General features: G+C 42.3%; 1 protein-coding gene and 1 pseudogene across 1 annotated transcript in view; one reads left to right on the plus strand and one right to left on the minus strand.

Annotated features, from left to right (window-relative positions):
* The window catches only part of GNA14 (G protein subunit alpha 14), a 164,612-nt gene that overhangs the window by 14,168 nt on the left and 137,243 nt on the right, over positions 1–13,201 (minus strand). The gene's annotated exons all lie outside the window — the stretch shown is intronic.
* On the plus strand, positions 4,002–4,120 carry LOC111729658 (annotated as a pseudogene).

Here is a 13,201-nt window from a genome sequence, read left to right on the forward strand (position 1 = left end):
TGACAAGTCAAGAAATGCCATAAGAGCAGAGCCATTGTCATTGTTCCATATATCCCAGAACCTGGGGCAGTGTCTAGCAAATACCAGGTGCCCATCTATTGATGTAGGCACCCAATAAACATTTGTAGCATTCATAAAAATGTATCTGACAGAAAATCACAAGGAAATAACAGCAAAAGTATGCTAGGGTAGGACAGAAGCCTCTGCTGGTCACAGAGCACAGGAGCATGGGACAGGAAAGTCTCTCAGAGGAGAAAACGCTCTGGTGACTCATGGCCAATTTGTCTTTTTCACTCTGTCCCTGGAGGCAGTCAGCATCTTTGCTTTTTAGGTGACTGCCTCTTAATCTGCTCTCCTAAATTTAACTATTAAATTCAGCTTAACTGCTAAGAGATAGTGCTGTAAGAATCAACAAGGGTGTTACAAATATTTCAACCTTTTCTCCTCACAAATGCGCTGTAGGATTGTACTCTGCAGTGAATGAAATGTAAGCAGAAACAACATTTATCCCTTTTAGGAAGAAACTTTAGTCGCTCAGGAAGCCTGGCTGATGGAGGCTGCATTTTTGTCTCATGACAATCACCACATCGGATGAAAGGGAATGTCGTAAATTACTCACTAGCTCTTTAATGAGTAGAGACCCCCGCACACACCATATTGCATATGTAGCCTGAGTGAGAAATCAACTTTTATGGTGTTAAACTGAACTTTGGGGGCAATTTGTTACTGCAGCATAAGTTACTCCATCCTGACTGACACATGTTGCAATGGATAAACCCAGCATCTGGCTCTTCCAATAGACAGAAAAAGTGGATCCCAGACAAATATCACAGAGGAATGCAGGCTTCTACATACACTGCTGGGGAATGGAATTTGGGGAAAGACATAGACCTAAGCTTTCAGCCAAGAAAGACATTTTGTCTGTTCAACCAAGTGGAGAGACTTAGGGAAGTGGGGATCTCACTTGAAGGAAGAAGAGAACTCAGTCTCCTTGGAAAACCAACAAAGGGACTAGGGTTTGGAACAGATTGAACTCAAAGGGCCCAAAGTATTCCAGTTTTGAGGTTTCCTGATAAGCTCTCCCACTTATCAAGATAATTTTTTAAACTTCTGATTTAAAATAATTTAAGACATAAAAATGTGGAGAAAATAGTACAAGAGTTCCTCTACGCCTTTCGAGATTGCCCAAATGTTAATCTGCTGCCTTGATTTATCATTCATCCTTTCTCCCTCCAAGTGTGTGTGTGTACACATGCACATACTTTTTTTCTGAAATATTTGTCAGGAAGTTGCAGGCACAGTGCCTCTTTAAGATTTCACTGTGATTTCCTTAAAAACAAGGATATTCGCTTATGTAATCACAGTGTAATGTTGACAAATCAGGAAAATCACATTGACACAATATAGTAATCTTCAGACATTATCCAAAATTTGCCAATTTTCCTATTAGTGTCCTTTATCTGCCCAATGTTGGATCACATAATGCTGTTGTCTCTTTAGTCTCCATTTATCTGAAAAGTTTCTGCAGTCAGAGAAGTTGCTCTTGTCACTCTGATCGAGAATGGCCTGACAAGGATATGTTCTTTAGTCACATGTCATCATAAGGATAGCTAGTTAGAGTGGCACAGCCAAGATCCAGAGAATGTTCTAGGGACAATTACTATGAAGAGAAGGGAGGAATGAGGAAGAGAATGACCTGTTTTATAAATGCATTTTACTGAAATATGAGATGAATGACTTTTGTGGAGCAGGTTCTTGAACATCATCATTTAGGTCAACGTCATTTCATTATTACATTGATGAGATGATGTTGGAACTTAACTCCTGTTTTTATCAATTAGCCTATGGTAAAATTGGTTTTGTTACACGTCATTTCACTTGAAGTCTCAGAACCTATAGGCAGCGTTAAGTGAAGACTTACTGTACACTGTTAACAATGTGGGGTTTGGGACATATTCTCCTCTGACCGGCTAAATCGTGTCATACACAGAAGCATGGGCATTTTGATGGGCCTTTCAAACTACCTCTACAGTGCGCACCCTCTAAGAGCAGGAGGCCCCTTATACAATGTGGGGACAGTTTTGTGTCATTTAAGACTGGGTTCTTCATCTCATGAAAATACGGGAAGAAAAGTTGTAAGAGAATCAGGTTTAGGGACATGTGACTTGGGTTGGGGACATGCTATGTCTGAGGTGGACAACATTAAAGTGTTGGAAAATGGGTCTGTAGTTCACGGGAGAGTCGTAGGCAAGAGGAGCATATTGAATTGAAATCACCGAACACTCCGCTTCATTCAAAACAAAGAAAACTCACAAAGGAGTAAAGATTACAGGAGCGAATTCAGCAGATACACAAACATGACCAGTTTCTCAAACACTGACCTATGTGGCTTTTCCTATTTTCCTTTCTCAAACAAAACCACCATTTTTGCTGCTCTGAAAGAGGAACACGGAAAACAGATGTCCCGCATGTGTGTTTCGCTCAGAAATTCCCAGGGCGACAGTGAAAGGAGCTGCTCATGAAGTGGCGCCTTGCTGGTTTTACACATGGATCCACGGTTGCCTGGGTGACAGATCCTGTCAAGCCCAGCAAGCCCCTCTGGCTGGAATCCAGAGCCCAGCGGGCAGCCGAGTTCTCCACCAGATCCTCACTGGGAAAGACTCCCCCCACTCCCTACACCCCGTTAACCACCCAGGGCATCAGGGCCCGGAGCTTTCTCTCCAAAACTGACTTTCTCACTGACTCAGGGAGATTCTTCCCCAATGAGGGAGCCAGTTCTTATTCTTGCATCGGATATTTAAGCGTTTTCATTCATTAACATTCTAGGTGATAAAAAAAATGAATTTATAATAGTTCAAGCATCTACTGTCTGTCATATGTAATACCTATGAACTTCGCAAGCTTTGTGAAAACAAGTGAGATTAAAATAAAATATGATTAAAAATGTAAGTTCCCTGTAACAGTATTTCTGACTTTTGTACAATCACCCCTACTTTTTTTTAACATCTACATCAAGATCCAGAATTACACTACCTATCCTATTAAACAAAAATTATGAAGTAAAATTACAGTGTTCCATAATCATCACCTTTTAAAGCATCTAAAACATTATAAAGAAAATGCTAGTCAACCATGCTAGAGAAAGCAGCTTTCTCTACAGAAAATGAACGAGGAACTTCTGCTTCTGGTAAAGGAAGACTAGGAAATTTGGATCAACTCTTCTAAGGACAGCTAAAATGGTAGACAAAATGTTTTCAAAAATATGCTCAAAAATATTGGAAAACTAATGAAATAGTAAATAATTGCTGGGCCAGAATACAAGAAACGATGGCATGCAAGGAGGTGAAACTGGCTGTGGGAAGCCTTTCTCTCTGGGGGTTCTGCTTATTCTGGAAGGGGTGCTTGTGAGGTTGAGCAGCTCCTCTTTCAACAGCACAAGGCTAGGGTGCTAGGGATTGAAGTTTAAGGGTCAGCAAGAGCAAAAAGCCCTTAGAAGTCCTCTGGCTCTGGACTGGAATCCCAAAGAGCAGCCCTTTGGGGGTTGCGATTTAGCTTGGAATCATCACAACCTCAGAACTGAATATCCCCAGCACCTAGCAGAAGAAAGGAAATTCCTTTTTGGAGTTTGGATTATAACATCTTCCCCATCCTCAAATTATTGGTGGTCAGCACTCCAACCAAAATAACCAAGCATAATAAGAAAAGGCAACTCCCAAAAAAGGCAATGAGTAAAAAGATGGAAAAAGATATACCATGTAAACATTAACCCAAAGGAAGCTGGAGTCTCTCTATTAATATAAAGTAGATGTGAATTTTTATTTATCAACAATAGCTCAATAAAGATGAAAAACATAGACTTTAAGGTTAAAACAGCTAGAGATAGGGAGATATTTCAAGTGACAAAAAGATTTGGAAAGACAATAGTTATAAAGTTCTATGAGGCTAATAACATAGGCTCAAAATCTATAGAGCAAAATTTCTTAGATCTAAATGGCAGAATAGTCTACGGCCATGCCACCCTGAACAAGCTCGATCCCATCTGATCTCAGAAGCTAAGCAGGGTCGGGCCTGATTAGTACTTGGATGGGAGACCACCTAGGAGGACCAGGTACTATAGGCACAAAAAATAAAAAAAAGGGATTGTAAGCTGACAAGATCCTTGCAATCTGTGAGGTCAACCAAGGATTGCCTCACCTAAAATAAACAAACATAAAATTTTAAGAATAAAATAAATAAAAATAAATGGCAGAATAGACAAACCTTTACCTTACAGGAAATGTTAATGTAACTCTCAGAAACTGATAGAATAAAGAAACAATATTCAGCAAAGATACAGACGATTCAAACATCATGATCAGCAATTTGACCTTACCAACACATGTAGAGCCCAATATTCAAAATAACTAGAAAGATACTGTTTTCAAGCACATCTAGAATATTTACAAAAGTGACCATTTACTTATCAAGGTTTCATGTAAAAACCTTGCGGTTTTCCAGCTTCTTTTGGTCAGACTCCAGATTCTTTAGGGGCACACTTACTATTGGCCACCCTGCCACCAGCCCACTCCACTCACAAAGCAGGCTTCTGAATACTGAACCACAGGTCTACAGCCACCCAGGTTTCTCCTCGTAGAAAGGCAATCTTCTACAACACTTAGAAAGTAGTTTTTTCTAACCCAATTCAAGATTCAAAAGAAATCTTTATTTCTACTCCAATATTTGTCCTCTTCCTCCTCATCTTTCCTCCAACAAACAGAATTCACTGGTCACAAAGTGTTGGCACGAAAGGCCAAGTTACTTTATCTTTTCCTCTCAGTCAAAACTTCAGTGGATTTCACCAAAAGAGTTCTTTCCAATGGCTCCTGCAAAAAATTACTTTGGCACACACATCTGTAGCTACGATGAGTATTAATAATGCAACTGAGAGATGGAAGCTGTGGCTTTGTACTATGTCGATTTGGCTGAGATGTAACGACATTTCCCAGAACTCCCTCCCCTGTATAGTTCTGAGTTAGGGTTGGTGACCAGAGAAATTTTTTTTTTTTTTACATTTAGGGAATTTGTTTTTCACATTTTAATTTTAATTTTATTTTCCCCAGTCTTATTGAGAAATAATTGGCATACATCACTGTATAAGCTTAAAGCATACAGTGTAATGGTTTGATTTACGTATGTCGTGAAATGATTTCCGCAATAGGTTCAGCTAACATTCTTTTCACACAAGAGAAATTTTGAAGAGATTCGAGAATCAGAGGTGACAAAGTGGCCACTGTGTTCTGAAGGTCAGAGCCCTGCTTCGGTTTGCACTGTGGCTGATCTTCTGCCCAGTGTCACTGACATGGGGCAAAATCTGTGCCCTTGGCAGCCTCAGCTCCTGCCTAGATCTTCTCCTTCAGTCTCTCCATGTCCTGGGGCAAATGCACGTGCAGTTCCATGTCCAAGATGCCAGCTGCTTCTACAAGTCACCCGCGCTTTCACAAGGAGCTGGTAAAAGACACGTGCAGTTCCAGTTTGTCCCTGTGGGGTCTGTTTTGCCTTCACGGGTTCTGGTTTGTCTCTGCAGGCTCCGGTTTGTCTTTGCTCTGCCTGCTTCATATCCAGCTTTCCCCCTGTCAGCCCTACTGACCAAACCACTAGAAGGCAGAGGCAAAAGCCTCCCAAATTCTTCACATGTCCAACAGTTATATACAGCGCACTCCCTACAATAAACCCATATCCCATATCACTCCAAGCAACTCGGATTTCCTGATCAAACCCAAATTGATACATAGGACCCTCCCTTCTGGTCCGTTCAATTCCAGATAGGGGTAAAATCCCTTATAACCTTAGGCCCAGGTGGTAGTAGCAGCTTAACTTTCATTTGGGGTTACCTAATGTCCCCAAGTCAGCTGGGCACAGCCAGCCAGACTTAGTCATCATTCAATGCACAGTATCTTAAACCTGTTCCATGCATCTAGATCCAGGACTGGCATCTGAAATTATAAGTAGGACCATGGCCCTGACCTTGAAATTTCAGAATGACACCTATGCCTTTTAGTGGGAATTACATCAGATCCACACACAAATGCTAAGAGATCAAAGAAAGGGAGGAATTTCAACTGAAAGATGAGTAAGGGGATGGGCCAAGATTTCCTACCAGAGGCGGTCTGATGTTTGCAAGGAGAGAGGGCCTGCTTCTCTACTTCCCACATTCATTTATCTGGATTCCTGACTGTTCTTATGAAAGATGGCAGTGCGAAAGGGCAGGGGCCAGATCAGCTCTTGGCTATAACATCTTTCACATACATTCCTTCCTCTGAGATGCTTTGGGAAGCACCTGAACTCCCTGAGGTCCCAAAGTAGCTGAACATATTCAAGGTATAATTTACCAATAGCACCTGATAGCCAACCCCTTCTGTGACCATACCCTCAAAAAAGGAATACGTATTTTTGGCCAATGGAAGCTACTACTCAGAAAATCATTTGTTTTAGGCCACTTTAACCGTACACATCCTGAGGCCATGTAATATGGTCATGTGACACAAGGAGATGGGACTTTCTGTCTTTGTCACCATCTTGTTCCTCTCATTCCTCCTCTAATCAAAGAGTTCTGTTAGTATTTTAGCATATCAAAATTTTGTTATGAAAGATAGTTCAAATTAGCAAGAGGAAGATCTCTTTTGTGCCTGTGCCTCTCTGCAGAATGTGCTGGGAGGACTGGCAGGGTCTATGCCAGGACCCACCCAGGTCCTCCCCAGATAAAGCCAGGAATGGATGTGGGGCCCTGATGTTACAAAGGTAGAACCTGCAAGGAAAGAAGAGCAGACGAAGAAGAGAGACCAGAGAGGCAGCGCTGGGGGAAGCTCCTGCACCAAAAGAAAACCCCATACCCCACCCTCCTCCCAGGAAAAGTAATAAATGCTTTGCTCCTCCTGTTGGCTTCCTATAGCATCAAAATCAGCTATAAGAGATCTTGTTCTATTTTTGGCATTAGACTGTGCCTCTGGCCTCTTTCAGACAATGAGGCATAACTAAAGGCTTACAATTATAAAAAGCACTAGCAAGTCTCAATTCAAAGATGGGTTGGTTCCAACTATTTATTGATAAAGTTGGTTATTAGAAGCTCAAAGTGTTTTCTCATTAAGACAGAGTCTGTTATGGGTCCACCAAATCCTGTTTTAGTTTCCTCTGGGCCCACAGGTTGTGCTATATTTCCTGGCAAGACGTGCAGTCAGGTGGGATCAAGTAACTGAATTCTGAGACATGGAGTTCAGGCTAAAGTGAGGCATACCACTACCAAGACTGGCCTCCAAAACCTCCCATGCAATTCTCCTCCATTCTTACTTTTCCCATTTCTCAGCTGCAAGGAGAAGACAATGAGGGCCAAGAGGAAGGGAGCCTCAAGGTGAAATGAACCTGGATTCCTCAAGGACTACGTGGAGCATAGCCCACCACGGCCATCTCATATTGGACTGAGATGGATGTAACTAAGAAATATTTTGCTAAGCCCCTGAAATTTTGGTGTTGACTTATTATACAAGCTATCATATTTCACTTAAGAGAGAGAGAGAGAAACAACATTAGGATGGGGAGGTCCTAGGCTAGCTCAGAAAAACGGCACAGAGACAAACCATTGTACTGAAGGCATGAGGCCATATCTGGGTACAAGAGTTAATGTGGTTCATGTACAATTTTATAAAAAGTCACTTATCTTGTTTCCTCATTTCTGCTCTCCCTTATCCTACCTTCCACTGGCTTTCTCTTCAAGGTCCAAGTTTCTCAGACGCAAACTGCACCACCACTTCCTATACACACATTTTCCAAGAGTATGAGCACCAAAATCTCTTCATTTCCCTTCTCCCCAACCAAAAACCACAGGTTCGCTAAGCAGGAGGCTAACAGCTTAGATAGAATGGCTCTGTGCTCATATTTTTCAGTTTCTTTGTCTATATCTGGGCCCAAACAGTATTATTAGAGAGGACAGTCTAATGACCCAAAATTTCAGTGTTTTAACACAGAGATATTTATTTTCCACTCCTTCCTAGTCCAATATGTGTCGAGGGTGAAGGTGGGGAAGACTCTACTCCATATAGTTATCCAGAGACCCAGGCTCCCTCATCAAGTGGCTTCTCCATCTCCCAGGGCCCGGGAGCCCTGCACTGGATTATCTGTTGGCAAGGAGGGAGGAGGGCATGGAGCAGTTGCCTGGACATATTACAGGCCAGATCTGAACATGGCAGACTTCATTTCTGGACACACAGTTCATTGGCCAGAACTAGTCACAAGGCACACCTGAGTGCAGAGCAAGCTAGGAAATGTAGTCCTCCTGTGCTCAGGTGGAAAGTGGAACAGAATTTGGTGAATCCCTAGCATTGTCTCTGCCACTCACAGATTCTCAAGGTCTCTTCTCTTCACCACAATGACCTCTAAGGGGTATATGGTGCCTTTGCGTGCTTTTGTACAGATCAGGATAAACCACAAGCATGGGAGCACAGCCACGCCCTGCCATATTGTCCAGCTGATCTCACAACTATAACAGCAGCATCCAGTTGTTGCAACAGAGCCCGTATGGTCCACAAAGCCTAGAATGCTTACTCTGACCCTTTACAGAAAATGTCTGCCGAGCTCTGGAATAAATGGATAATTTCTCATTAAATGTGGCCAAGTAGAACACTGCTGTAACTTGAACTCCTTCATTCATTGAATCAGTGGGTGTGTAATCATGAAGCACCCACTCTTTGCCAGGCACAACGCTAGGTACAAGACTACGGCTACGGAAAAACTTCGTCTTTATGCTCAAGTGTTCAGTTTTTACGGGAATGGTGGTAACAGGTATAGAAAGCATGGAAAAGAATCCTCAAAAACATGTTCAATTAGGTAAAAAGCAAGAGAACTCCACCTAAGTAAATCTCCCCAACTCTTCAGAATTTTCAAAAGGCAATGCCCAGAATCAGCATGGATTGTGGACCTGCCCTAAGACTGGAAGCACACAGTAAAATTAAAGAAAAACACCATCCAGTAGGCAAAGCTGAAATTGTTTGATTTAGACCTTGTCACAAAATTTGAGAATGTTCCCACTTCTTTTTTTCCTTCACTACTTCCTTATTAAGCAGGCCATTTTATTACGTCCTAAGGTATAATATTACATTATCTGTTTTTATAAAGTCTACACTGTGACACCAGGTGGAGACCAACACCAGATGTTTCCAGAGACCCTGATATGCAAGACAGCAGGCTGGCCATGGAGAAGGGGGAAGGAAAGGCCCCCATATTCTTCCCGGGGCACTGCCGACCTTCGAGAGAAGCCACTGGAGTCGGGGGAGACTCGTTAAGGCAACTCCAAAAATATCTTTCCACCCACTCCTGTAAAACAGGTTTTCTATTCAAATAAAAGCAAAGACAAGGAAATGCTAGATTCAAGAGTTATTTTAGTAACACCAGCCAGACAGGTACATCCAAGGCTGAGCTGAAGGACAAACATTAAGAATAAAGTTCTTCTAATGGCACTGAGCCAGAGCCTTATCTGGATGCCTGTCTTATTAAAGGCCACCTGAGGCCCTGGCTTTAATTCTAAAAACTCCATGTGTGTGCCTCACACTGATTCACACACCGCTCCTACCTACCCAAAGAAGAATATCAGAAACAGCAGAGAACACAGAAAAGCAGTGAGATTGAGTGGTCCTGGACAGATTGGAAGCTGGGGCTGGGCAGAGGGACCTTCTGTATTCGGTGGCCCCTAGCATCCTCAGAACATTTGTCCCAGGGATGGCAAGATTCTGGGACTTTGGAATTCTGTTTTCCGGCTGGTGAAATTGACTGAATTGCCCTGTCTCCACCTAGGATTCTTCATGATCATCGGTCTTGAGTCTTGATTTACAATGGGATGTACCAAGGCAAGATGAGGTGTGCTTCTCCCTTCTAAAGATTTCAGTTCATGGGGCTACAGTTAGCCCAGAAAACATAAAGTGCTCAGCACAGTACACAGTACGCAGTAAACTCCCAATAAATGGCAGCCCTGACCCACTTCCCCATGCCTTCCTAAATGCCTGTTTATGTGACACCTAAATATAAGAAGACACACAGGTTGGTCCTCATTCTTCATGGATTCCATGTCTGCAAATTCACCTACTCACTAAAATTTGTTTGCAGTCCCCAGATTAAAACTCACAGTCCTTTCACAGCTATTTACAGACATGCACAGAGCCTCAAAAATCTTGAATTCCCTGACACCCATGTTCCTGGCTGAGGCGGAGCAAGGAGAGGCTCTGCCTTCTCATTTCAGCTCTCATACTGTAAACAAGTGTCTTTTTCATGGTCTATTGGTGCCATGTTTTTGGCATTTTTGTTCTTTTTCTTGGTGATTTTGCTGTTTAAAATGGCCCCCGATGCAGTGCTGAAGTGTTCCTAAGTCAAGTGGGCTGGGATGAGCCTTACAAAGTAAATATGTTAGAGAAGCTTCCTTCAGGCCTGAGGGAACTCAGGATATAATTTCAGCTCATCTACCAATAAGGAGCTCTGGATAAATCTGTTGGACTCTGAGGCCTCAGTTTCCTTATTGGTAAAATGAATTGAGAGGGTAGTAGGTCATCTTTTCAGTATTAGCATTCTACAGTGCTGAAGAATGTATTCTTTCATTAGCAGACTTTATAAAGAGTTCATCTTGTGGACACCCTTCTTTCAAAGTATTAAGGAAAATGCACCGACCATAATTACTTTTTCGAGAGAGCCCAAAAGCAATCATTGTTATTTCCAAGGGAGGATGAATGAATGAATTATACCCAGCTGCAGATGTAAAGGATTGCCATCATTCAAGTACAAGGAACACAGAGCACAGAACCACAAAGGATGAGGGGTCTTTTCTGCTCCTGGGACCCAGGATCAAGGCTATTCTGAGGTGGCCCTAAAAATCATCAGCACGGCCAACATGTCAGCCCATCTTTCTCTTGTGTGTGATGTAGCCTCAAAAAAAAAAAAAAAAAAAAAAACAGGAAGATGGCCTCACAGGCAGTGATATCACCCCAAATTGTTTTCCCTCTGTCATCACACATTCATCAGCAACCATGAAGGCTCTGGACCTCAGATTATTCCATCTCAGATGGAACGTGCCACGATGCTGCGAAAGCACTCAGCCACTATTCCACGCAATAACGCAAGGTTCTCTGCGTAAAGAGGTGACTAAGGAGACCTGCTGGGATAAGAGCAAAGTGCCTCTCTACTCAAGCATCTCAAAGTTGTACAGACATTTAAACCAGTTTCATACTCCCTGTCAAAAAATCCTGACTGAGCATATCTCGGTGGTAGATGCTAGATATTTGTTTAAAGAACTGGACATGGTCTCTTAAAGTCCCCAGAGTCCAGGAAAGCAGACTGTGTGCTTACTACTAGCTAGGTCAAGCGGGGTCCCAGGGGAGGTGGATATAAATCTACAGAGCCTGACTTGAGAGCCACAATCCAGTAAGAGGCAAAAGCCAGTACACATCTGATTGCAGCACTGTTTGATCCAAAATCCTTTAGAAATATCCTGGTTTTGTTAGCAGTTGTGGGATCGATATCTAGTCAAATAATAAGTCTCAGATGGCCTCAGGATTCAGAAGTCACCTGCTAACTGGACAAACGAAGCATACGGATTTCCTTTAAGTGGCAATAAAGAATATCTGCACTATAGACTCCGGCGGAGAATTTATCAGTAATGTCTCTGCTGTCTGACTCTTATCAAATGTTGAAACAAGTGATATTTATGGATGTTTTTTTCTGAATTACATATAGCCCAGCTATGCCTTTGTCAGCATTTCCCAGAATGCTATACTATATAGAACAAGATGTGACAAAATGTTATAAGTATACTGAAAAAAAATTTCCTTGTCCAAATAAGCTTAAGACATGGTCTGAGTCACCCAAGTTTTTTTAAACCGTAGGACTTCTCAGAAGTGTGTATGTGTGTGCGTGTGCGTGTGTGTGTGTGTGTGCGTGCGCGCGCACACATGCACATGTGCCTAGAATGATAGCTTGGCACATCAATATTATTTGAATGAATTAGTGTTAGATGAAAATCTTTACATTTAGTCAATAATAATAAAATATATTAAATCAAGAAGCAATGTGCCTAACAGGATATATATCATGAAAATATGTAAATGTACACACCAAATTCTTAAACATTCGATTGCTTAGAATGAGAATGCACATAAGGATGATAGAAAATAAACCCTAGATCTACAACAGGGCTCCCTCAATAAATGCAGCATTTAGTGATACCTTAGTGAACTGAGCAAACAGCCATAACAAGCCTGTGGCAACCACAACAAACAGAAAAATATTAAGTAGAGATGCCAAACAGAGCACACAATCTTTAACATGCTCATTTTTATTATGAGTTTCCAAAGAGGGGATTTAGGATACACTACTTGCCAAACTCGTATAGCTTAAGTGGCAGCTGGGGCCCGATTTTCTTAGAGTATGACTGGCTCAGACTCCAGCTGATTCCATAGCTTGTGAAAGTCAGAAGCTCCTCTGTAATTTCTGCTAATTCCTCAGGGTTAAACCTTCATGGTTCATTATCTGTTCTCATTTGCACAGGCACAAAGCTCAGCCTCTCCATTCCTTACAAAGAGCATCCAATCTGTTCAAAATCTTGGGTTTCACAAGGAAGGGTGATACTGTACAGCCTTCTACTATTGCAGCTGTTCTGCCCCCACATCCGTCTCGACTTCATCAGCCCTCCTTCCTGAAGCTTTAGAGTTTAGGGGCTCCTAATTCTTCACCTTTTCTGATGAGTGATTTCCCCTTTCATCTATCACTCAGACAAAAAGGACAAGTGCTCAGATAATACCCCAAATTTGTAAGCCCGTCCCTACTTCTGTGGGCCCCCTTTGCTTTTGGGTGGTCCACCACTCATTCTCCCTCATTCTGGTTACCATTGGACTTGAGGGAACCACCTTATGGATCTTGACAGGTCTATTAATTCAGGTGTCCTTTCTCCTGTGGCTAAATGCCAGGCTGCTTGCTCACACTTCGCTGAGACTGTGAACCCTGAGCAGAGTTATGTGATAATAGTGGGGACGAGGGAAAGGAACATATGAAATTCTTTTATTTTGATGGCAATAGAGCCATAAGGGCTTGTCTTGGTAATGAGGCCCAGGAGTTTCCAGGTTCCTGTCCATTCAGAGACTGTTTCTTCAGCCTTCTCCTTGATGCCCTGACCTCTGCTATTGTCTTTCCATAA

This window comes from Pteropus vampyrus, unplaced genomic scaffold (assembly GCF_000151845.1).
Source record: "Pteropus vampyrus isolate Shadow unplaced genomic scaffold, Pvam_2.0 Scaffold273, whole genome shotgun sequence".
Classification (NCBI taxonomy): Eukaryota; Metazoa; Chordata; class Mammalia; order Chiroptera; family Pteropodidae; genus Pteropus; species Pteropus vampyrus.